Source organism: Heterocephalus glaber, unplaced genomic scaffold (assembly GCF_053883595.1).
Source record: "Heterocephalus glaber isolate CG9 unplaced genomic scaffold, H.glaber_assembly_v1.0 deba00001497, whole genome shotgun sequence".
Taxonomy (NCBI): domain Eukaryota; kingdom Metazoa; phylum Chordata; class Mammalia; order Rodentia; family Bathyergidae; genus Heterocephalus; species Heterocephalus glaber.
In genome coordinates this window covers 60,351,653-60,378,163 of record NW_028258320.1, presented here as the reverse complement: position 1 = coordinate 60,378,163, position 26,511 = coordinate 60,351,653, and the positions used below count along the sequence as shown (strand labels likewise).

At 48.2% G+C, this 26,511-nt stretch overlaps 1 protein-coding gene across 9 annotated transcripts in view; it reads left to right on the top strand.

Moving 5' to 3' along the window:
• The window catches only part of Lhpp (phospholysine phosphohistidine inorganic pyrophosphate phosphatase), a 194,409-nt gene that overhangs the window by 80,660 nt on the left and 87,238 nt on the right, over positions 1–26,511 (top strand). The window contains exon 6 of one of the 9 annotated variants that reach the window (XR_015440577.1): positions 19,954–24,811. The exons of the other annotated variants lie outside the window; for them this stretch is intronic. The gene's annotated coding sequence lies outside the window, so the exon portion shown is untranslated. The remainder of the gene's footprint in view (positions 1–19,953; positions 24,812–26,511) is intronic. 9 annotated transcript variants of the gene reach the window in all.

Sequence of the window (26,511 nt, the reverse complement as noted above, 5' to 3'; positions counted from 1 at the left end):
ATTTCCTTCCAGTCCCTCCTCCCTTTTTCCAGACATAACTGAGATTGTATTTTATGTACAATTTTGTAGCATTTGTGTGTTAGCTTTGAAATAGGCCCATCTGTGTTTGCAGTGTGGGCTATGGGGAAAGAACCAGATCGCACTGATCCCAGCTGAGGCTAGGGAAGAAGGAGATCGACAGCGCCCTCCTTCTCCTTGGCCTGGGTCAGGAAACTCATGGCCTCATCTCTTTCTAACCCACAAAGGGGATCGTGCTGCCTTCTCTGTGTCCAGCATGTAGACATGGGGAACTGTTGGGAAAGAGTGCAGAGGCCTGACCTGGCTTGGTGGCAGAGCACCTAGAGCTTGGCACCTTTCTGAGCTCTCTGGGGCCTTCTGCAAAGCAGACATTTTAGGGGGAGGTAGAGGGGCTTCTGTCAGAGGTACAACCTGTGGCTTCATCCAAGATCCACCTAGCTGCAAGAGGAAAAAATCTGAATCAAGAGTCTCCTGCTTGCAGCGATATGGAGTACGTACCTGTTCTTCCTTCTAAAAACATCCTAGCTAAAAACCCTAGACATTAGTTATACGATGAACAAAAGATGAACTTGAAGAGATGAAGGCATAGCTTAGGACCTGAGTAGCAGAGCAATAATGAGTTCCCTGGGTTTTCTTTTTTGCCTCATGCACCCCAGACTGAGAAGAACCAGCAACTCAGAAACACTCATGGGAACAGAACCCCCCAAAAGCCTCCCTAGAAGCCTGCTATTTCTAACCTAGGGGCAGTCCAGAAGGATGGAAAACTTTTAGACAATAACTGTTGTGCTCCAAGCAAACACCACAGAGAACTCCGCGGTTCCACCCTCACCCGTGCCGGCAAGAGCTGAGAGCAGCACCTAGACTGCACCCTCACCTAGCTGTTATGAGCCCCTCCTGAACTAGGGGGTCAGTGGGGGTCACTGGAGAGCCTGAACCCCCAACCAGTGGTAACAAGGCACCTGTCCCTTCCTCACTGGATAGGCAGTGGCCTAGCATAGTCAGGACTTCACCCCACCCAGAGGTAAGGAAGCCACCATCTATAATAACACAGTGTCGGGGCCAGGGATTTAGCTCAGTGGTTCCAGCACCGGCCTCACAAGCGCAAGTCCTGAGTTCGATCCCCGACATAAAAAAAAACAAACCTACAGTGTCAATGAAGCCACAGGGAAGCAGTACTGAGTTTCTTGCCCCTCCCAACAACATCAGACTCCCAGCATCAACCAGCACTGAGAGTACCTCCCACCTTAGTGTCAAGTGGGGAACTTGGACTCCATCCCACCCACCCAGCAGATGATGAAGCAACATTGCCCTTTTCCCTCTCAGAGTCTGTCCAGAAAGAAGAAGAAAAAGCCAGCTACAAGGTTGAAGTCCCAGAGTCTCATATCACATAACCCAAATGTCCAGGTTTCAGTAAAAAACCACTTGTCATACTAAGAATCAAGAAAATCTGAAACTTGAATGTAAAGACAGTAACACTAGACTGAGATGGCACAGATGTTAAGACAAAAGATTTAAAGCCGCTACTATAAAAATGATTTAACAAGGAATTACAAATATGCTTGAAACAAGTGACAAAATGAAAATCTCAGAAAGGAAATAGAAGATATAGTGAAGATCCAAATGAAAATTTTAGAAATGAAAAATACAAAAGCCAAAAAAATAACAAAGTTAATGGATGGGCTTGACACCAAAATCAAGGGAAGAGCAAACAAAACCACATGAACTTGAAGATAGAAAATAAAGATCACTCAATCAGAACCAAGAAAAAAATAGAAAAGAGTGAACAGACATCTCACCAAAGATGGTATGCAGACAACAAATAAGATAAAAAGATGCTCCACATTATTAGTCATTAGGAAAATATGAATTAAAACCACAATGAGGTGTTATTACACACCTGTGAGAATGGCTGAAATGAAAAAAACTGATGAGAATGAATCTGGATTGCCCAGAAATTATAGGTGATTCAGCAAAGTGATACAACCACTTTGGGAGATAGTTTGTCAGTTTCTTTAAAAATCTACACATAAAACTCAACTCAGCAGTGACACCCCCGGGTATTTGTCACAGAATAATAAAAACTTAAAGTTCACACGAAAAACCTGCTTATGAATGTTCACAGAAGTTTTACTCATAACAGTCCCAAACTGAAAGCACACCCAGATGTTCTTCAGTGGGTGAACAATTGAACTGTGCTTACATACCCTAGAATACTGCTCAGCAATGAAAAGAGACAAACTGTGATATAGTGGATAGATTGCTAGTGTAAAAAGCCTACCCCCAAAGGTTCTAAACTATTTGATCCCATATATATATCAAAATGACAAAATTATAGTGATAAAAAACAAGTCAAGGGTCGAGATTTAGCTCAGTGGTTCTGGTGCCTGCCTCGAAAGCGCAAGGTCCCAAGTTCGATCCCCCGTACCAAAAAAAAGTCAAAGGTAACAGGAATTAAGGAGGGGGTCAGGTAGAAAGGAAGTATGTGAGACTATAAACATAAGTAGCATAGGAGATCCTAGTGATGCTGGAAATCTATATTTCCACTGTGTTGATGTCAGTGTGCCAGTTTTAATGTGGTTCTATAACTGCGTGGTGTTACTATTGGGGAATACTGAGTAACTTATTAGATTTCTTACAAATGGCTGGGGATGTAGCCCAGTGGCGTCGCACCTACCTTGCAACCACAAGGTCTTGAGTTCGATCCCTGTACCCCCCCCCCAAAAAATTTTAGATTTCTTACAACTGCATGTGAGTCAATGAACATCTGAAAATAAAATGTTTACTAAAAAAATTTTAACAAGAAAGAAAAGGAATTTCTTTGTATTTAGCAATCCAGAAAAGTGCCTTGATAGTCTGAGGCTGAGGAGCTGATGACAAGCTTTCTTGTGACTGACAATCATTCTGGGATGGATATACTGCTAAGGGAAAGAGGCTGGAGGGACACCCTGGATAGATGCTCAGGGTGGCTGGGTTAAGGGGTTGGAGCCACCTGTGTGTCTGTCTGAACATGAGCTTCTGGCCATACTTCCCGTAGCTATTTATGGAGCACTTATTAAGTGTGAGTGCTCGAGAATTCACCACAGGGAAAGGGGTGGGTAAGGAGTGAGTCCGGGCTGGGAGGCTCATCTCTAAGTTTCCAGCCTGTGGAATAGTTACATTATTTTTTTTTATGATGGGCAAAGTTAGATATTAAAATAGGAAGCCACACGAGCAGAGTAAACTCTGCTGAACATTCTCAGGGGATTCAGAGAATGCATGAGTTCCTGGAAAAGTCTTTTGGCAATTGCTTTGAGCTCCAGGGTCTGACGTGCTAGAGGGAGAGAGACCACTGGGGACTGCTGCGCTGCTGAGCACTCACCTACGCTGTCCTGACCCACGTGTGCTCACCTCAGCAGAACTGTTCTAGCCCCTTCTCCCACTAGGCAGTCAAGCAGAGGGCAGGCCAGTGAGACTGAGGCTGTCACGGGATCCCATGCACACCAAGTGGCAGTGTCCTTGCCCAGCACACAGTCTGTGTCTGGGTCCATGTGTTCTTAATACATAATTACACTGCTATTTGCAGCTGTGATATTGGCCACTAGTGAGGCCCACCTGCGGCCGTCAAGAAGCTTTGCTGGGTGATGCTCCCCTTCTCACAGCCTGCTACCGCAAGCTGAGATGTAAGGCTGAGAGGGGCATCTCCCCTTTGGAAATTTACTCTTTGGTTGTAGTGAAAGGTTTTGCTTGGCTGCTAGCTCACTTGTTCTTTTTCTACTTATGGAAGTGAGAAGTAGGCTTGCCTGCCACCGCAGACACTGTCAGTAAAGAATACACACACCTTGAGGCTCTCTGTGTGCCCAAGAGCTCACTTCCTGGGGTGTCTGCGCTGCCTGTATATTTTGGGTTGGGTTTTATTTGGGATGAAGGGGACTCGTCCAGCTGTGGTTTCTGGCTTGTCCATCTGTATCTAGAAGGGGCAGTGTTTTTGAATAAAAAAATGTTAGTTCAGCCAAAGTGTGTCTGACCCCGTGTCCTTTCAGGTCCATGTTAGGAAGGGCACAGCACTCAGTAGCTGACAAGGAAGAAGCACAGCCCCCTGCTGTGCTTCCTGGGTGGCTACTGTTGTCCACGAATTTCAAAGTCCTTTCTGGCATGGCTTGTTGGGACATCCAGTTGTGCTGGGCAGGGAGAAAGCACTGCTCACATTGTCCCAACATGCCAGGGACCTGGCAGGAATTTTGGCCTTGCTGGAGGCAGCTGAGGAGGTTGGCAAATAGAGCCAGGGAATATGACTGCCAGCTCCCTGTCCCCTGCTCCAGCTGCTGTGTTCAGATTACAGCAGAGGGAGGCTCCACTGCTGGATCTAGGGAGAAAGTTGAACTTTCCACCTTAAGAAACGAAGGTATCAAACGGAGAGCCACCCCTGCTGTCCTCAGAGGCCTTGGGTGAGAGGGGGAGTGCCATCCTGCTGCTGGGTAGCCTGCAGAGCCCCCCGGCCACTGTGTGGTATTTGTTGTAGGCAGTTGCCATGCCACGCTCTGGCATTTCTGCTCAAGAGAGGCCCAGGGACAGGTGTGGCTGAGCCCAGTGTTTCCCAGCCAGGCCTGGCCTCCCGGCAGCACCTTCTCCAGTTACCCTAAGGGTGATCCTGGAGACTGGGCATGTCATTGTATACTCTCCAGATTCTTGGCACGCTTCTGATAATAGGAGTCTGGTTAGCATCTTTGGGCCCTCGGGAGACCCATACTCTGTGGGGATGGTCCTTGCATCCTGGGGCCATACCACCTACTTGCCCCCTGGTGGCCACTGAACTGGGAGGCAGTGGTCAGGAGTGTGTGGCTTCAAGCAACATGTGGGCTGCCTCAGAGCAACTTGCTGGAGTCAATTGTGCACACCTCTTCCTAACTGTTCAGCTATCACTCATTGATAATTTGGCATTAGCCACAATAGAAGCATTTGCATCATGGAAATTGGCCAGTGCTACAAACCAGGGCCTCCATTCTCTCTCTCAGAGGAGAGAGCCAGTTTACCAGTATTCATCTTTTGCAGAGTTGATGTAATCCCAACTGAAATTTGGCCAGGTCACCTAAGGCATTGGTGGGAGGTGGGCAGCTGAACTGTTCACATAGACAAAAGAGGCTGAGAGCCGAGGTGAGCAGAGGTGCTGGAGGTCTGTTTGGAGTTCATCTTGGCCGCATTAACTCTTCTCATTGCATTTCTCTGCACCATGCCCAGGAGCAGGGCCCTACCTCCCAGGTTTGGCCTCCATTTCTAGGAGGGCTGGCACCCCAGGCCTCTCATGTCAACAGAGTTCCAGAAAAGTGTGCCCCATAGGTGGCTAGAGCCTGCATCCACTCAGTGTGCCTCCTGATGGCGCTCCCCAGCTGCCAGGACCTCTGCCAAGGGGCAGGCCCAGCTAGGCCTGCATAGTTCCCAGTCTAGTGGAAGATAGGACAGGGAGTCCTGTGGAGTACAGATGAAGTGAAAGGGAATTCCCTGGGACTCCAGAAGCTTAGAGCTGGGGTTCCCACCCTGGTCTAGGAATACCAGAGGGTGGAGACCCCCGAATCTCCACCCTTTGGATGCTCTAGCCCTTTGTCTCACTACTGGGTTTGGGTCTGTCCCATCTGGATCTGCACCTGCAGTGGACTCTAAGCTCCGTGAGGGCAGAGTCCTTCCATGGTGAGTTCTGTGTCCACAGGCTTGGGCAGAGGAGGCTGTGATAAAGCATTGGTTAAATAAGAGAGAAGACACAAACCAGGGAGTGAGTGTAGCTCACGGGCTAGCTGGACACTCAAGACCATCAAATCCCAGCTCAGCCTTTAGCTACTTCTTCCAGCTTTAGTCTCCACTCCTAGAAAATACTCAGAAAACACAAGCAAAGTTCTTGGCCTAATGCCTGGTACAGAGCGATACTTAATAGCAACCATCATCATTAGTGCAAATGTTCTTTGTGGTCTGTTTGAAGTCCCTAATATCCCCAGTTGACCACAAAGCAATACTGGCTTGACAAGGAATAGCACTGTTGGTTAGCATCTCAGTTGGCCTCAGGTGGCCACATGCATTACTGGTTGTGGCTATGATCTTCTTTGTGAAACTGAGTTGTTATTCTCCTCACTTAAACACACATGTACATACACATTCGTACTCTCATGCCTAAGCCTGTGCACATGAGTACACACAGTGCATAAACAATGCAAACAATTTGTGCAAACATTCAGTCACAATGGTTGCTCATTGTGACCTCCTCTGGTACATGGGTTAATAGTGTATGGTGTTCTCTATTTTTGGGGGGTGGGGGCGCTCTATGTTAACTTTGTTGAAAAGCACCGTGCTTACAGAGAAGAGCACAGGTTATACTGTACAGTTTGGTGTATTTTTGCAAAGTAAAATAAATCGCTATAACCGGCCTCTGAGGAAGAAGCAGGACATTTGCAGCCCCCACTTCCCTGACTTTCCTCTCCAGGGAACAGTTTTGTCTGTCCTTTGCTTTATGTGAATGAAACCACCAAGTGAGTGTCCTTTAGTGTCTGGCATCATTTGCCCAGCCCTGAGTTCCTGGGATTCTTCCCTGATGCGGTGTGGAGGCATGGATCATTCTCTTACATTGCTGTGGAGTGTTTTGCTCTTTCCCTCTTACACTGATGCAGGCTTAAGGCCCTGTTGGAACAGTGCTCTGGAATGTTCTCCTGTAGGTCCTGTTGTGCACAAGACATGTTAATGTTTAGTGTTCACCAGGCAGTGGGATGCTGTATCTGGTGGCCTTCATCCTAGGAGACCGCCTTTTGAGCAGTCACCCTATGTCCAATTTCGAGCCAGGAACTCTACACCCTTCCCCTCACTTAATCTCTCCACAACAGTCCTGCTATTGGTGACTGTTGTTGCTTGTGTCTGGATGTCCCCCCAAAGCCTCATGCGATCATGTGGGCCTTTACAGAGGTGGCTGAATCTAGGTTGTGTAAAGCTGAGATCAAGGATGAGATGCTGGGATTGATTCATGGTGCAATCCTAGAATTAAGAGTATGAATCCTAATCCTTCTCCGTTATTGGTGGGAGTGCAGATTGGTGCAACCACTGTGGAAATCAGTATGGAGATACCTCAAAGAACTAGGACTAGAGGTCCCTTTTGACCCAGCTATTCCCCTGCTGGGTATCTTCCCTAAAGAATTAAAAGAATCATATGACAGTGATATATGTGCACCCATGTTTATAGTGGCACAGTTTGTAATAGCTAAAGCTTGGAAACAGCCCAATTTTCCATCAACTGGAGACTGGATAAAGAAGATATGGGTTTTTTTTTATAAAATGGAGTACTACTCAGCCATAAAGAATGAGAAACTAGAGACATTTGTAGCTAAATGGATGCATATTGAGACCATACTCTTAAGTGAAATAAATAGGACACACGTGTAAATACCAAATAGTTTCTCTGATGTGAGAAACTGAAAGTGTAAATAAGGGTTAAAATGATTAAAATGAATAATTGATAATTTGAAATAGGAAGAAAAGGTCCAAAGGGGTAGGCAAAGTGGGAGGGGAAGGGGAAAGGAAAGAAGGGAAAGGAAAAATTATGAGAAAAGGAAAAAATGGAAACAAAGTCTTTGTAAATAGGGAAGGGTGGAGGGAATGAAGGACGCACAGGAAATGGGGCAAAAATAAGAACCAAGATATATCATGTACAGGTACAAGCACCCAATGATAAATGTAAACATATTGTGTACCTAAAATGTACCAATAAAAGAATTTAAGCAAAAAAAAAAAAGTGTGAGTCCTACCCACCCTAAGGGCGGGTAGTCTGAATAAAGATATAAGGGACAGAAGAGGGTTGCTGCTTATTTGTTTGCTTGCTTGTAGCTTGTCATTTGTTGGCTGCTTGCTGCCTTCTGCCTGCCCTGCTTTGCCATGGACTGTTTCTCCTCTGTGATGCCCCTCTGCCATGCCACTCTATCTTGGAACCAGCCAACTATGAACTGAAACTTTTACAAACTGTGAGCCAGGGCCGGGGATTTAGCTCAGTGGTTTCGCCGCCTGCTGCGCAAGCGCAAGGACCCGAGTTTGATCCCCAGTACAAAAAAAAAAAAAAAAAATTAAAATAGTCTGCAATCTGTGAGCCAAATAAACCTTTCCTTCTTTGACTTTGGGTTTTAGGTATTTTGTCTCAGCAATGAGAAAAGTAACTAAGACAGTGACCTTTATAGAAGAGGAAACTGACACAGAAAAATGAAGTCACATCAGAGACTTGGGGACACTGGTTCACACACCAAGTTTGTCTATAATGAGCTTGTACAACACACCCCTACCACCACCCCAAGCCCTCTCATAGCTGTGAGGCTGCAAGGCTGGGTCTCCTCTCTGGTCCTGAGCAGCAGCCTCAGAATGGGCCAGCAGTGGGCAGCAGCAGGCCAGGAGTAGTGGGGAACAGTGTACCCTGTTTTTGAGGCAGGTCTTACGGGCCCCAGGTCTGTATTCTGGGGTTCTGACACCCCTCATATCCCATCCTCAGGTTCCACACCACTCCACTCATCGCCCTCCTGCAGACAGCCCCCAAGTAGGAGTGTCTTTCCCCTCCCAGAGGTGCTGTTCGTGCTCATCCTGGGCAGCTGGGAGTCCCAGGATCTTGCATAAATGGATTTTTTTCCACTAGTTTTGGAGCAAGGTTTTAAGGTTGTGCTAATAGAGGACTGAGTCCTTTCAGCCCTGCATTGGACTCTGTGAGGCTGCAAAGCAGCCTGTCCTGGGCACCACAGCAAGGCCTGCCTTCTCTGCTGCCCTGGGCTGGGCATGCTGAGTTCTGTCATGGAAAGTCTGAGGGCAGAGCTGGGAGAGGCAGCATTTCCAAAGCAAATGGAAAAGGCAAACACAAATGTGGAGGGCGGGCTGAGTGACACACTCACTGCACAAGTATTTGCTGAGTGGCTTGTGGACCAGGCAGATGTCTGCCCCCATGGAACACATGGTCCAGAGGGGGACAGGCATGTGCCACCTGCCCAGTCACAGTTGCCATGAATGCTGTGACAGGAAAATCCACAAAGATCAGGGGGAGCCAAGATTGTTTAATGAGTAACTGTCATGAATTGCAAGCAAGTTTTATGTGTGCTTTCTTTTAAATGTTCATTGCAGTATTTTTTTTTTTTTTGGTACCGGGGATCGAACTCGGGTCCTTGCGCTTGCGCAGCAGGCAGCGAAACCACTGAGCTAAATCCCTGGCCCCATTGCCGTATGACATACAGTGAAATGCATTCATGCTCTTCATTGTACAGCATGGTGAATTTTACACAGGTGCATATCATGTAACCACCGTCCAGATCAAGATATGGAGCATTGCAGCAGGCAGTTTTCCTCGAGCTCCTTCACAGTCAGTTCCCTCCCACCCTGACCCCTATAGGTCACCATCCCTCTGACTTATAGCCTATCAGTCATCTTTACTCCTTTTGTCTTCCTCACAGCACATCCAAGAAGCCTTTCACTAATGATTTATGCTTAAAATTTGCTAACTGCCAAAGCTGACCAAGCCTCTCCTTGGCTTAAAGCCCATGGGTGGCTCTCAGGATTACCGTTAGGATTTAATCTAAATTTCCTGCACAGCTCCAGCCTGAGCTAACTGGCACTTGCCCTTCAGACCTCAGGGTAGTTGTTGCTTCCTCCAGGAAGTTCCCTAAAGACAAGAGGAAGAGGCTTCTCTGTCCTGGCACCCTAGGTGACCCTCATAGCTCTTTCTCAACATGGCTGCCCGTGGACTCAGTCTTTCCCGCTGGCTGGATGGTTTCTCACCCACAGTCATTATGCAGACAGCTCTGTAACTTAGTGCAGCCAGAATCTTCTAGGTACCTAGTGTGAGTCAGGTTTTGTGTGTGTGTGTGTGTGTGTGTGTGTGTGTGTGTGTGAGAGAGAGAGAGAGAGAGAGAGAGAGAGAGAGAGAGAGAGAGAGAGAGAGAGAGAGTCAGGTTTTGAACCAGCCCAGGACCTGTCAAGATGGAGGCGACCTGGAATTGGTCCAAAATCAGAGGTTTTATCCTGAGCAGCCAGGCTTAAAATTTGCTTTAATTGAGATACAATTTGCCTGCCATAAAATTCCTTTTAAAGTACATAACTCAATAGTTTTTAATATATTTACAAAGTTGTGCACCATCACCACTAATTCCTGAACATTTTTATTACTCCAAGAGGAAACTTTGTGTCCATTAGCAGTTATTCCTCATTTCCCCACGCTCTCAGCCCCTAGCAACTCCAGGCTGCTTTCAATCCCTATGGATTTGCTTGTTCTAGACATTTCATATAAGTGGACCAAATTTCACGTATCCTTTTGTGACTTCTTATTTAGCATAACCTCTGCAAGTTTCATCCACATTGTAGCATGTATCAATACATATTTCTTTCCTTTTGGTGGCTGAATAATAGTTCATTGTAAGGGAGGCACAATTGGCTTTATCCATTTACCAGTTGATGGGCACTTGGGTTGATTCCACTCTTTGGCTATTTGTGAACAGTGCTGTTGTGAACATTAAATGCAAGGTTTTGCATGGACATACATTTTCAGGTGTCTCAGGTATATGACTAGTTGTGGAATGTCTGGGTCATATGGTAATTTATGTTTGACTTTTTGAGGAATGGGGAGCTATTTTTAAAGACTGGATAAGAATATGTAAAGAAGAAACTACACTTACTACTTCCATTTCAGAAACAGCCAAGTAACAGTGTGGAAGCCCCTGGCACCTTGGCCCACACAGCGCACAGTATAAGGAGGGTGGGCAGGTGCAGGTGTGGGGACCACCTGGTGTGGGTGCTAGTATGGTGTCAAACAGTGGGCTGTGGGCGGTGGGTCTCACTGAGCCAAATGGAGCAAGACCCAGAGGGAAGGATGGTTCAGAGAAGGAGATGTGGTATAGATTTCCCAGGGAGGAATATTCCAAGTGGAGGAAACAGCCACTGCAGTGCCCTGGGGTGGTGGAGAAATACCAGTGTCCAGGAGGCTTGAGCAGAGATCGGGGCGTGTTGGGGCAAGAAGGCTCTCACTTTGCTCTGGCAGCTGGGCCATTGAGGGGTCTTGCACAGAAGATAGCTGGGCCCTACATTCAGGTTTAAAGAGCCCATCTGGCTGCTGTTTTTGAGATCACAGTGGGGCTATTGCCAAAGCAGGGAGATGAGTCCAGAGGCCTTTGCAGTGACACAGAGAGATGGTGCTTGCTTGTGTAAACATGCTCTGTTTGAGGCCTGAGTGTGTATTAGCTTTCTCTTCATTGGGACACAATACCAAACACCCACAACTTAAAGGAAGAGAGGCTTGATTTAGCTCAGTTTTAGGAGATCCATCACATGGTCGGCTGGCTCCAAGGCAGGAACATCACTGCAGGAGAGTGTGGCAGAGCAAAGCCACTTAGTTGATGGCAGCCCAGGCCAGGAAGCAGAGTTGAACAGTGCTGGAGAGAAGGGGACCAGGGACAAGATCCCAAGACCACACTTCCATGACCCACCCAGACACACCCACAAGTGTGCCCACCAATTCCCCGGGTACTTCCCAGAGCCAATCAAGTTGACCCTCCACCCTAAACTCCACAGAGTTGATGTCACCTCCCACTCCCTGGAGAGAATCACCACGATCACCGTCTGACTTCTATCTCCCAGGCTCTTTTGCAGAGAAGCACACATACTGTACTTTAACAAGCTCGTACCAGAAGTATCAGGTTCCCCGGTCTTGATTTTCCCAATCCATATAGCTGTCCAGGTCAGGGCATGATTCTCAGCCATTCGGCATCTATGACACTTTGCACCATTATGTATTTAACGATCTCCAGATAACCAGGCATTGTTGTCTCTAGTTTCCACTGTTTTAAACCGTTGCAGTGAAAATTATTATACAAACATGTGTGGTTTTTTTAAATAAGATTTTTATTTTGGAATAACTTCCTACTTACAGAAAGGTTACCAAGATAATCAGCATTCCTGTCTCCCCTTCGTCCAGTTTTCGGTTCACACCTTACATACTGCAGTCCATTGGTCACACCCAGAAAACCCATGTTAGTTCTGTTAGTGCTTAAATTTTGCTTAGATTTCACCCAAAACATAATTTTTGTTCTTGTTTGATTATTTGTTGAAAATAAATTTCCTGAAATGGGATTTACTGGGCCACCAGAAACATACCACTTAAAAGACTGACATCCTTTGCCTGTTGCCCCCTTAGCATCCCAAAGTGAATGAGGGTCCTGCTGTCCCCACCCTTACTGCCACTGAGTATTGCCACCAAGCTGAGGTTATAGCACCGTGGACTCCCAGTCCCTGGGCCACTCTGGCCATGTTGTGCAGAAAGACACCAAGGCTGATCTACAAAGGTCAGCAGCTTCTCCATGCTCCTCCTGATCAGGCAAATTCCCATCCCCAGGCTGTGACTTAAGCAGGTCTCAGTTTTTGTGTGAGATCTGACTAAGCCCCCTCACAGCCTCCAGCTCCATAGGCCCCCAGGAGCCTCCGTGCTGCCCTGCTGTTGTCATATGTGAACACACCAGTCTCAGGCCAGCTGAGCCTGGCCTGGTGCAGGGGACATGAGACCCAGTGCTGGCAGCTCCTGATGCTTTTGTGAGCTGTCTTCCATCCAACGTGTGTTGTCTGTGTGCACATGTGTGAAACCCGAAAGACAAGCAGATGAGACCCATCTGCCAAAATATTTGTTGCCACACAGAGCAGGAAGTCGTGTTTGACGTACGCTCTCAGCACACAGCCACACAAAGCCAGCAGCGGCGCCGAGGGTGCAGGTTTGTTGAGAAGTGGCAGCAGGAATGTGGCAGGAGCAGGGTCCCCTAAGCAGAACATGGAGCTCATCTGCTGTCCAGGGCAGCACCCCCCTGGGAGACCCTCAATCCAGGCTTCTCTATCCTGGACCTTACTGCACCCCATGGACCAAGGTTGCTGGGTGCCCTCACCAGCTTTCTTCTCAAGAGATGATCTGTGTGCGGACCACTGGGTGATCAGGCTGTGGAACTTCAGATCCACAGGACCCAGACCTGGCACTGTGGTGACCTAAGGGCACAGCCAAAGACCTGAGGATATCAGAGCCTGGGAAGGGGAGTGATCACATCCTACTAGGCACCAGGAATGGCCCTGGAGGAGGCAGTATCTGAAGAGGGTGAGAAGGGATGTGTGGGGATAGATCAGGGGGTGTGGGAGTGCAGGCAGGCTGGGGGTGAGTGGGGTATAGGGTGGGGGAGGGCTAAGAAGGGCTTCCCAGACTTCACCTGCTGCACCGTGCCGTGTGCCTCACAGCAGTCACTTCCAGCCTCCCTCAGTCTCCCTGCGTGGCCCTCTCCCCTTCTGGACTTGATGCCTTGGGACCACTGCCTTCTTTTCCACTCTCTCCTCAGGGGCCCCACCCTAGTGTGACCTTAAACCCAGCCCTGTGGTGCCTCTCAACTTTGGCCTCCAGCCTCCCTCCATCGCAGTCCCAAGTTCCAGACAAGGCCATCAGTAGCCTCTTGACCTCTCCCTGGCAGCTTCACAATAGTCTTTTGGAAGTTTAAGCAGAAACAGAGTCTTTTGTAGCCTTGAAATATCTACTCCCACCCTCAAATATCTAGCAGTTACAAAGGGAACAATAGGAGAGGTCCAGTGGAGAATCCCAGGAGACAGCCTTGGCCAAGCATCACGGTCACAGTCGACGTCAGCAGTAATGGGACGTTGTGTGTTCCTGATGCTGCACTGAGAGGGCACCTCATTTCTATCAGGAGTCCTGCCCGACAGCGCACACCTTTGGCCCAACCCCGAGGACACCTCCAACCTAACTGAAGCGCATGTGGTCTAGTCACGCTGAGCCCAAGGCTTCAGCATGAACCTGGAGGAACACAGTTCAGTCTCACACGCTCCTCTCTTTGGGCCCTGCTTTCTCTCCCTTCCTAGGATTCGTCAGCCCCTGACTTTCTGGATCAGTCCTCTGCTGCCGAGTGAGGCTCCTGAGGGCAGGGACTTCCTGTTGGTCCTTTGCTGTGTCTCTGCCTCTGGCCAGGACTTAGAGCAGAGATGATCTTTATCAGTCAGCATTGTGAGTGGAGAGCTCTTCTGTCCATCTTTCCCTCATCCCTGGCCCCCTCTGTTCACTACTGCAGCACTACCCCTGCCCCAGACTTGCTGCCGACCATGTTGCCTGCTCTATTGTGTCCCCTGCACTGTCACCGTCTCAAACTTGTGTCCTGTTCCTCTGCACCCTATCCCTCCCCAAGGCATAGGGATGAGTAAGTGCAATTCACCCATGAAGAGTAAGCTGGTGCACTGGGTGTAGAAGTGAGCAAAGCTGGTGAGGTGGGTGGACAGCAGAGGGTCAGGCAAGAACGGTGGCTTTGCTACACCAAGAACTCCCGCAGACACACCTTGGGGCTCTCCCAATCAGTGGGTCATGAAACAAAGATGCAGGCTGAAAGAAACATAGGTCCTAAACCAGGCCTGAGGGTGCACTCCTGTAATCCCAGCACTCAGGAGGTAGAGGCAGGAAGATTGCTTCGAGTTCGAGGCCAGCCTGGGCTACAAAGTGAGTTCAAGACCAGTCTGAGCTACAAAGTGAGACCCCGTCTCAAAAGACCAAGAAGGAAGGAAAGGAAGGAAGGAAAAAAAGAAAAGAAAAGAAAAGAAAGGAGGGAAGGAAGGAAGGGAGGAAAAAAGAAAAGGAAGGAAGGAAAGAAAGAAAGAAAAAGAAAGAAAGAAAGAAAAAGAAAGAGGAAGGAAGGAAGAAAGAAAGAGAAAGGAAGAAAGGAAGAAAGAGGGAGAGCAAAGAAAGGTGGGTCCAACTTGGACTGGTCATTTCCACCTTGTCCAGAGCACTCAGACCTGGTTTTCTTAATTGCTTTGCTCTCTGAACACCCAGGGTTTTGATTATTAGCTGGTGAGGATGACTTCATGTGGAGATTTTATTGCTTAATGGAGTGCACACATATGAAGAGAAAAAAAAAAAAAAAACGCCTGGCAGGACAAGAGTGAAAATACAGCTTTCCCAGAAATATATTTAAAGAAAAGAATCCGTTAAGAACCAGACAGAACATAAAGCACTAGTGTGAGGTGCGAAGCCGTGAAGGCAGGCACGGTGTGCTTGGGCGGCCGTGTGAGGCCAGACTCCCTCCACAGCCTGCTCTGACCCCCATCCTGACCCCAGCCCCTTCCACATTCGGCCCCAGATCCCCTCTAAAGCCAACCCTCAGACCCGTGTATCCTACCTCCAGACCTGCTGGACTGCAGGATCCCTGGTGTCAGCCCTGAACACACACACACACACGCACGCACGCACGCACACACGCACGCAAACTCCTTCCTTCCCCAGCAGAAGACCAAGGGGTCAAGTGGCTTCTCCAGGCCGGGGGTACCAGTCTAGGCCTTGTCCTTGCGGAGCCCCCACTGTGACGTGTTCTGCAGAGCCCTACCTCTGCCCCTCCTCCATGGCCTCTGCTCCCCCAGGTTCCACCTCTGCCCCATTGAACCTTGTCAGGGTGCCCTGCCCAACAACAGAGCACAGCCAAGACCGTGTCCCCGGGGACTGGCTGGTTGTGATCTGTGCTCTCAGATGCCTGACCCGCCACCCAGCAACCAGTACAGGACATAAAGGAGGGGCTGCCTAGTCTTCACCTTCTGTAGTGGAGGACACTGAATGGTAACAAAGTATCCACAAGCACAGGCTCTTGTTGGGTGTCTGACTCAGTTAATGTCTCCAAGCCCTGGGCAGCAGGGACCATTATCCTCCCGTGTAGAGCTGATGGAGCAGGGACCATTCAGGGGGCTGGGGACGGGGTCTTTGCCCAGCTGCGAGAGGAGCTGGTTGGCAGCCAGGGCAGCCAGGGTGGTGAAGTGTGCACAGCACCTCTCGCCCCAGCCCACCTTCATCCTTGTCCCCCAGGTAACCTTTCCTTTGCAGCAAGACATCCCCTGCAAAGAGCCCACCCTGAGGTTTTATTGAGCCAGAGAAAAAAGTTAATTAGCTCCATAAACTGTCACTTGACACTCTCCAGAGGACCCACCTCAGGCTTTCAGGGCCCCGGGGGCGTCTGAGGCCCTGACGCCAGGCCAGATGGGGCCTTCTTCAGATGGCCAGGCAGACACAGAGGCCTGACACAGCTTTGCCTTTGTCACCTCAGAATGTCACCATGTCACTTCTCTGTTGCGAGGCCTTGCCTGGCTCTGCCCCACCCACATGTGCATGCGTGCGCCCATACATGAACACATACACGCCTTCACCTCCTTGTCCCCTCGGTGATGGCTCTTGCTCAGGTCATTGTCCCTGCCTCCCTCTCCCAGCAATGGAACTTGATTGCCATGTATTGTACCTCTAACTCCATGTGTAATGATTGGCCCCAGCCTCTGAGCTCCCCGCAGTGGGACCAGGTCACCTTGGTCACAGCCAGCACACAGACCTCTGAGGCAGATAGAACCCCTCCTCGGGGCAGGGTATGGTGCTTGGCAGAGGCCCCAGCAGCCTCACCAGAGTGGTGCCCAGAACCCAGCACCTGGCTTGCTCTTCCTCCCACAGCCCCAAGTCCAGGTCCACTGTCCTCCCAGGCCCTCTGAGGATATCATCACCTCTGGGAAGATTTCCAGTCCCTCCCTATACCCCTGGCTGGCTCCTGGGACATTTGCAAGGGAGTAGAACACAGCAGATTGTACACAGGGGCTGCTGGCTGTGTGCTGAGCATGCAACCCCAGACAAACCTCACAGCATCTCTGTGAGCACCCAACTGACAGTGACCAGAGCCACTGCCCACCTCTGCTCATTCATTCATTCATTCATTCACCCATTTATTCAGCAGGGTGTTTTGTTTGTTTGTTTTTGTGGCACCAGAGAGTGGCACCAGAGATTGAACCCATGGCCTTTGCACTGAGCTACACCCTCAGCTCTTTTTTTTTTTTTGAGATAGGATCTTCTAAGTCGCTGAGTTGCTCAGGCTGGGCTCCAACTTGCAGCCCTCTTACTTTGGACCCTCAGGTGCCAGGTGTTCTGCTAAGTGCAGGGGTACAAGGCAGGGTTGGAGGAGTCAAGGCATCTTCCCTGAGGACTTGCAGGACACAGTTACTGGGACACAGACCAGCAGACAGGCTTGGAGGACAGGCTCTGATAAGAAGGCTCAGGGTGCTGGAAAAGCTGTAGGAGAGCAAGAGTGGGGAGGGCAGGGAGTGGGAAGGACACCCCTGGGCTCTGTCTGAAGCCAGGTACCTATGTGCCAGGGGCCATGGTGGCATAGCCCTGAAGGGGCCCAGACACGACTACTGGCCAAGAGAACCAGATGCTGGCAGGGTCACACCAGCACCCATGGGGGTCTCTGTCCTCTTCCCCTCAAGCCCACCTCCCATGTAGCTTGGCATCCAGGGCACTCACTGGTGGCTCTACACTTTGCTTCTGAGCTTGGGGGAAGCTTCTGGCATCATGCACCATCAGTGTGCTCAGAAGCCTAGACCAGTGATGGTGAACCTTTCAGTGATACAGATAGCCTGCTGCAGCATGCATGCCATAAATTTGCCACCACTGGTCTAGACTAAGGATCTAGGGGGCTCCTAGTAATGAGGGTGTCACTTGGACAAGGGCTGCTGGGGTGGTTTAGGCTAATGTTCCTGAGAGACCTTCCCCTTCACCTCTAGCCCCCACAGTTGTGCCATCACTGTCATGGGGTGTCCACAGCGGAGTCTCTATAAGGCAAGTCTTCGCAGCACTGTAACTGGCTGACATGGGGAGCAAAGTCCTGCACTCCCTGAGGAGTTTGCCCACTACCATTCCCTGCAGGGGTATGTCACAAGACCAGTGTTTTGGGTGCCCGCTGTCTGGCAGGGAGCCCCTGCTACCAGCTGACAAGTCTGAGTCATTTCTGCCTTTTGATACAAAGAGTGAACTCCTGGGAAGGCAGAAGAATTGCAACACTCAGTGCCGTCCAGTTTCCCTCAACGGTGCTCACGTGGTGTGGCACCAATGGGGGAAACCATACATAGCACCTATTCATTTCAAGGCCTGGCCTGCCTGTGGAAATCAGCATTTCAGCATGGCCAGGAAGGAGGCCAGCATTTCACTGTAGTATTGCAATGTATGGCTCTCCCACAGTTTACACTCCAGACCCCTGCTGATGGACATGTGGGTGGTTTCCAGTTTTTTCATGAGTATAAATCACACCACAGCAAACAGAGTCACACATGTGTCCTTGTGCGAATGTGCTAGGTTTTCCTTTATAGCAGTTTCCCCCAAACTTGCTAAGGAATAACACCGCTTGGTGAGTTTGTTCACTGTGCAGATCTCTAGGTCTTTCTAGGTGATTCTAGGACCTAGGAATCTTTTCTTTGTTTCAGTAGGTACTTCCCTGATTCCTTGTGTTACTAGGCAAGTTGGGCACCCTCATACAGAAGCAGTAAGGCCAGCTTAAGCAAAAGAGCTGGCTCCAGCAAACAGGCCCATTCCCTTTTACTAATTAGGTAGGGCCCTCTGACCATGCCAAAGTGGATGTGCGCACTTCTACCCCCTCCAGCAGTGGGAAAGAGTCCTGTGTTTCCACATCCTTGCCAATTCTTGATATAGTGAGACTTCTTAAACATTTCCCAGTTGGAAGGCTGTATGATACCTCGTTTGAAATCATCAGTTTTCTGCTTGTTAGTGTGGTTGAGCACTATTTCAAATGTTTGGTGACCAGTTCTGCTGCCTGTTTGTAGGATTATGTGTTCCTACCCTTGGTGTGTTTCACTGGGGAAGGCCTGTCAGTTTGTTCCTGATGATGCATTCTTCTTCTCCTCCTCTGTCAGTTATAGTTGGTACAAGATCTACTCCCAGTCTGTGGTTGTCTTTCTACTTTGTTTATGATGTCTTATGGAACAAAAGCTTTAATCTGAAATGTAATTATATTTGAAATGTCATCATTTTGTGATGATTTGTGAGTTTTCTACCTCGTCTAAGAAATCTTTCCTTCCCTGGTTTATAATTAGGATATTCTTCTATGTTCTCCTTCAGAAGTTTAAAGTTTTGCTTTGCACATTATATTCTAAGTCTTCTTGAATTTGATTTGTGTGTATGATGTGAGGTAGAGATTTGATTTGATTTTCTGTGTAGACAGCCAGGTGTTGTCACACACCATTTGTAACAGTCCACCATTTCCCTTTCCCCATTGACTTGTAATGCCACCTCTGCTGTGTCAATTTTCCATATTTGCTTTTCTTTTTAGTACTTGGGATCGAACACAGGGCCTGTCTTGGTCACATTCCTGTCACTGAGACACAGTACCCAACATCTACAACTTGGAGGAGGAGAAGTTTATTTTGCCTCATGTTTTTAATCCATAGTCAGCTGGTTCCAACACAGGAAAGCATGAAGAAAGGGCCATAGCAGAGGAAAAGCTGCTCACATCACAGCAGGTCAGGAAGCAGAGAGTGAAGGGAGGAGACCCCAGTGGGGGTCTCTTCCAACCAAGCCCCACCTCCTAACAGTAGATCAGCTATATCACCCCATGATCCAGTCACCTTCTAAACACACGAGGCTTTGGGGCCCATTTTAGACCTAAACCATAGCAGGGCCTTTACACTGAGCTATAGCCCTAGCCCTTTTTTTACTTTTTATATTTTGAGAGAGCATCTTACTAAGTTTCCAGGTTTGTTCTCCAACCTCAGCCTCCCAAGTGTGCACCACATCCAGGTTCCATATTTCCATATTTGCTTTTATCAATTCCGTGTGTGTGTGTGTGTGTGTGTGTGTGTGTGTGTGTTAAAGCTCTGCTGAAGTTGGCCATGGTAGTGCATGCCTGTAACCCCAGCTATTATGGTTTGTATCTAATGTCTCCCACAACGCCTCATCCACTTATAAGTGGGTCTTTTGGGAAATGGCTGGGTCATGGGGGTATTATACTCATCAGTGAACTTGTCCATTATGAATTTATAGCTAAATGTGATGTTGGGAGGTGAAACCTGCTCAGAGGAGGTATATCTTTCTTGATCGTTCTCTCTGTTTCCTGTCTGTCATGCCATAAACAGCTCTCGTCTGCCATGCCCCACTGCTGTGGCACCCTGCTTTGGAGCCAGCTGGCTATGGATTGAAACCTCTACCAACTGTGAACCAAGATAAATCTTAAATTTGTGGGTGTCAGGTATTGTATCACAGCAATGAGAGACACCACCACTTGGGAAGCTGAGGCAGGAGGGTCCCAAGTTCAAGCCCAGCCCGAGCACCTTAGTGACTTAGCAAGACTCTGTCTCAAAATGGAAAGAAAGAAAGAAAGAAAGAATGAGCGAGCAAGCTAATTGGGTATGTAGCTCCATGTAATGGCCCTGGGTTCAATCCCAGTACTGAAAAAAAAATTCTGTTGAGATCCACAAGTCATATAATTCACACATTTAAAGTATATAATTCAGTGTTTTATTATATTCACACACCATTACTACCACTCGATTTTAGATTATGTTCTGCAACTCTGTCCATTTTGCTTTAGGCTTTTTCTTTCATCCATTTGTTTGTTGATAGACATTTGGCTTATTTCTACCTTTTTGGCTTTTATGCATAATGCTGCTATAAGAATTCATGTACAAGTTTTTGTGTAGACATTGGTTTTCATTTCTCTTGTGTATACACCTAAGGGGTAGGAATGTTGGGGTCATATGGTATCTGTTTTTAATTATTTGAGAAATTTCCAGGCTGTTTTCCAAAGCAGTCATACCAGTTTATATTCCCACCAGTAGTGTACAAGAGTTCTGACTGGGCCAGAGATTTAGCTCAGTAGCGCCACACCTGCCTGGCAAGCTCAAGTTCCTGAGTTCGAAGCCCGATGGGGGTGGGGGAGATCTGACTTCTCCGTATCCTCACCAACGCTGTTACCTGCCTTTTCCATTCTAGTCAGCCTCATCTGTGATGAATTGGTATCTCATTTGGGTTTTAGTTTGCAATTCCCCGATGACTAATGATGTCAGGCATATTTTCTTGTGCTTATTGGCCATTTGTACATTTTCCTTTGCCCATTTTTAAATTAGGTTGTCTTTTTTATCATTGAGTTCTAAGCTCTTTATATAGTTTGTATATAAAGCTTTTATCAGATTTATGACTCACAAATTTTCTTCTCCCATTCTGAGTTATGCTTTGAAACACAAGTTTTTTATCACAGTCTAATTTATCTATTTATTCCTTTGTTGCTGATACTTTTGGTGTCATACCTGTCCACCCTGTGACACATTAACCCATTTTTAATTCCAATTTAATTTTGAATACTCCGAGGTAAGGGCACAATTTTATTTTATTGCCATGGCTATCCGGTTGCCCAGCATGATTTATGGAGCAGACTATTCTTTCCCATTTGAATGGTGGAGGCCCCCTTGTCAAAACTCAGTTGACCTTATACTCATGATTTTATTTCTGGACTCTCGATTCTATTTCATTGATCTATATCTCCATACCTTACGAGTACTACACTGACTTGATTACTATTGTTTTGTGGTACATTTTGAAATCAGAAAATGTGAATCCTTCTACTTTGTTCTTTTTCCAAATTGTTTTGTCTGTTCTGGGTTCCTTAAAATGTCATATGAATTTTAGACTTGTCAACTTGTCAATTTCTGTGCAATCAGCTGGGATTCTTATAGAGATTGTATTCTATCTGCAGCTCAAATTTGGGAGTGTCTTAGTCTATTTGTGCTGCCAATACAAAATACTGGAGACTGAACAGTTTACAAAGGATGGAATTATATATTTTTTTGCAGTTCTGGAGGCTGGAAAATCCAATCAAGGCCTCAGCAGTCTTTAGTATCTGATGAGGGATGTTCTGTCTGCTTCCATGGTGGTGCTGCTTGCTATGTCTTTACAGGGGAGAAGGAGGCCAGTGCTGTTCCCGCAAGTGCTTTTATAAAGTCACTAATCACGTCCTAAAGGCCTACCTCTTTGAAAAAAAATGACACACATTGAGAGTTAGGTGTCAGCACATGAATTTGGGGGACAATCAGTTCAGAGGAGGGCATACTACCATCTTAACAATAGTAAGTCTTTCAGTAAAGTCATGAATATGTTTTACTATTTATTTGAATTTTCTTTACTTTATTCTAACAGTATTTTGTACTTTTCGGAGTATAACCCTTGCACTTCTAGTAGTAAATTTATTAGTGAGCATTGTTTTTTTCGGCACCAGGGATCAAATTCAAGACCTTGCTCTTGCGAGGCAGATGTGGTGCCACTGAGCCCTTGCTGAGCACTTTAATTGTTTTATGCTGTTGTAAGTGGAATTAGATTCCTGTTAGGTGTGTTTTAAAACATTTTAGAGTAAGTTTTTCTTAGATAATCTCAAGGCTAGATAGGGAAGCAGGTAAGTGTGGATGGTTCCTGGCCCCCTAAAATCCCAAGCACAACTATCCAGATGTGGATGCTCCCTGTTGTTTCCTTTCTGTGACTGGTGGGAGAGAGGAGGAGAAGATCAACGAAGTGGGCCCTCCCTTGGGAAATGGACTAATGAACAGAAAAGCCTGAAATGACCCCAACACACCCAGTGTTCCTCCTCCCTGGCACGAGGGCAGAATTTAGGGGAAATAGTCCCTGCTCCCAAACCTGATCCGGTGTACACAGTGCTCCATTACAAATGCTAGCAAGGTAAGGCCCACCCTGACAGATCTCCAGATTCATGAGAAAGAGTCCGGCTGGCCTAGAGACTCAGTGCCACACTGAGAATCGAGTTTGCCTAGTGAAGGGGCAGCCAGCAGAGCCTATGAAGGTCCAGGGAGGCTTCACAGAGGTGATAAGGCCTGAGCTGAGTCTAGGAGGAAAAGGCACATTCTGTGGCAGACATGAGGGAGAGCCTTTCTAGAAAGGAAATAGGAGGCAGAGGCCCACAGGCAGCAACAGGGCCTCTGCCCTCTTAGGGACCTCTGCCCCTCTGTTATCAATTTAATGACTTACAAAATTTTATAAAGTAAATAGGTTAATAGTAATTAGGTTTATTGTCATTATCTTGAAAATTGCCTTGCTGTGCTTATGAACATAGGTGTACGTATGTGAGCATATAAACCACTGTCTCATGCAATAGTTTTAATTAAAAAGAATTTGGGGATTATCAAGTTCAAACAGTATCCCTTAAGTGTAGCAACAAATTATCCCAGGTTGGGCTGATTCCTGATCTGATCTGTAGCGCTTGCTGATTTCTCAGGTGTAAATGCTCCCACTGTGCCTGACTTGGAACTGCAGTTCTGTCACTGAACTCGGACTTGGAGAGAGACCCCGCCAGGCAGCTCTTGACAGCTGGTATGAGCCAGCTCTAGAACGCCACTGAGTGCAGCCCACTTAATTTATGTTCTCAAAAGGAAAATGTGGTCTCGTGACTCTTCCTGGTGGTAAAACTGGTTCTAAGAATGCAGACATTAGCTAATTTCACCCCCACACACTTGCTTGTGGCTGTGTTTCTATAGCCCTGGGACTGGGTGTATGGTGTGGCTCAGAGAGGAGTGTATATCTAATCTCCAAAGAACACAAGGTGAGCAATGGGAAAGAAAGGGATTCTTGGGTGGGTTGCAGAGAAGAAAGAGGAGGAAGAGGTTCCACTTTCATGAGAAATGCCACCCAGTAGGAGCTCTCAAGGATACAATGGTGGTACCATCAAGTCTGGTGTTCTTTGGAATGTTCTAAGGATACTCCCCTTCCTCCAAAAGCAAAGCCAGGTAGCTGGAGAACAGCTTCAGAGTTCATAAGGTTCTGGGGTCAGGAGATCACCCCAAGCCAGACATCTCTGCTCCTGGCCTCTGGACCCTGGTCTCAGCCAGCCATGCTTGAGGACTGGGTATCTGCAGGCCAGCAACAGCATAGCACAGCCAGAGCTGCAGGGAGCTGGCAGACAGTGTCCATGCCAACTCTCACTTCTCTGGCTGGGCACGGAGGGCCCGGGAGTAACCTCTATCAGCACCCTGGTAGTGTTCATGGGGATTCAAAGACAGCACTGCTCTCTGGAGCAGACTTCTATGCTTTTTAATTTAAAAAAAAGAGACAAGTTTCTACCAATATCCACATATCCTTGTCAGTAGGTTCTAGCTCCTTGGGACCTAAGGTGACAACAGCCTGCAGAACACTGGCTTCCATGGAGACAACAGCTCCCACCCCATCATCATCCTGTCCCTTCCCTTATCTGATACAGAGGTGGAGCAGGGTGCTGGGAAGGGGCATAGGCCACCTCCAAGGGGGTCAAGGCACCCCCACTGCACTATGCCTGGGTCACTGATGAACGAAGAGCAAAGGTTAGAGAAAATCAGAAATCATTTTCTCAGCCAACTGTGCTGCCAGCAGAGCGTGGTTATTTATAACCATGGTGGAGCGTTTATAAATCAAGCTTTCTCCACAGTGCAGCTAACAAGGCCTCTGTGGTCATCTCATGGTGCTTCTCTGTTAGACCACATGAGAGAGAACAGACTTGTCACCCACAAGGACCAGCACTGCTGGCCAGCCTTGTCCAGACCCTTGCATAACCTTCTTTCTGCCCCCAAGAGGTTTACAGAGAGCTTTGGGGACAGTCTTTGCAGAAGCGTCACGCTCCTTTTGCAGAGCAGCTCTGAGCTTAAAGACTGAGCCTGCTTGGTGCCTAGTTCATGGGGGCCTCTGTCGCACTTAGAGCATGCATCACAGGTCCTTATTTCTTATCTGTTCCATGCACAGAAGCTGTTGATTATGGGATCGAGCACTCCATTCAAAGTCTAAGCTATCACCAAAGGCAGGGGCTGTCACCAAAAGCGAAAACTTGGCTTTAACAAAGTGACACAGGCCCAACCATGGAGTTGCTTAGCTACATCTCCTGATCCCACTGGTCTGCAGCAGGATCCACAGGCGAAGATGGGGCAGGGGCCATGCAGGAGCAGGAAGGAGCTGGATTGCTCACAGGTATGAGAACATGAACCCAGGGTGCCCAAGTCTCTCCCGCCCCAGCTTTAACTGCCGCTTGGGAATTGGCCCCCTGAGTTCCCATTCTCTGGTACTTCCTTGCTGTGTGAATGACTCATAGTGAGACCTTCTCCTGTCCACGTTCGGACTGGCCTGCTGGCCTCCCTTCGTCTGTGGGGTGCCCAGGGCTGCAGAGTGAGGAAGGACCCCCGCATGCTGGAGTGCTCCAGCCAGCTATGCTTTCAATGAGCGCATTATTCAGCCGCACTGGGCCCACGGGTCTTCAGGCTGGCAGGGCTCAGGAGCTGTCTGCCTGCCAATTCTAGTTGTTTGACTTCATGTTTCAAGGCCAAGTCCTTTCAGGAAAGTTCTCTCTACCCCACCTTTCCCTCCTCCCCCTTAGAAAAATAGATGTACAATTGACCAGCTTGCAGGTTTTTAATCCATCATTATTTCCAGAGAATACCTTGTTCATTCATTTTTTCTCTCTCTGCCTCTCCTGTCTGTCTCTCCTGCTCCCTCTTCTCTTTTTCCCTGTCTTCTCTGTCTCTCCCTTTCCCACTGTGTCTCTCTTCCTCTTCCTGTTGCTGTTTCTCTTTCTGTCTCCCTTCCCTTCCATAAATACATGATATGCAATGGGAGATGAAGACCAGGAGCACTTGGGGGTGGGGTGCAGAGCAGGCATTGGCTTTAGCTGAGGTCTGCAAAGGAAAGGGCCCCCCAACTGCCATGGAGTGTCTCCACATGTGCCCCCGGGGAAGTGCTGGAGCTTTCCACACAGGCTGTGCTGCTGCTGGATATCTTTGCTGATGTTGCTCTTGATGCCCATGATATTCCAAAATGCTGGCTCAATTAATTAATTAATGCTCTGTGTATTTACATGCTCACCTTGTCCCCTGTTGCTTTTGGATTTGGCTTTGTGTCTCCTGGAGGTGAGGGGACAACGGGCACAGGTTGGAAGCCTTTCTTTCACGTGAGCTCTTCCTGACTCAGAAATCTGAATCAAGGTCTGATTCAGAGGCATTGGTGATGGTGACCCATCTATAGGCTGCCCTAAGACTCAGTGATCCCATTAGGGGGTGGGAACTGGACGTATGGACTGGACTTGTTACCCTGGGCCAGGAGCTCTAGGAGACCAGAATAGCAAGCCTCCTGTGGGTTTCCCCAACCCACAACATGCCTGACCCTCAAGGACTCAAGGGGATAAGGAGATACACAGGCCCAAGGCCCACCACTGCCCAGCATGCTCTGTGAGCCTGTCCCCTCATCCAGAAAACTAGGGCCAGTTGGTGGGACAGAATGGGTCCCTGGCACTGATCAGGCCCTGTGATAGGTGGTAGGGGGCTGTGGTTATCAGTATAAGCAGTACCCAGCCTTCTTCATATGGTTACAGCCTTTTACCTGTCCCAGATAAAAGAGGTCTTGCCTGCCCTGAGCTCTGAGACCATCATTCTTCTCTGATGCTGGCCAGACCCAAACTAAGGAATTCCTGTGCCCAGGGGTCTTTGTATGGGGAGCACAAAGGAGCACCAAATACACCAAAGTGTGGGGGTGCGAGTGCTGATCGGGGTCCAGGCTCCACTACAGGGGAGGTGGGGTTAGGGGACCCACCACTCGGTGCTGGTGTGCAGTGGCTGTGGGACCGGTGAGCCCTCCCTGAGCCAATGTTTAGTGGGAAGGAAGGGAGAGAGCCTGGGGCT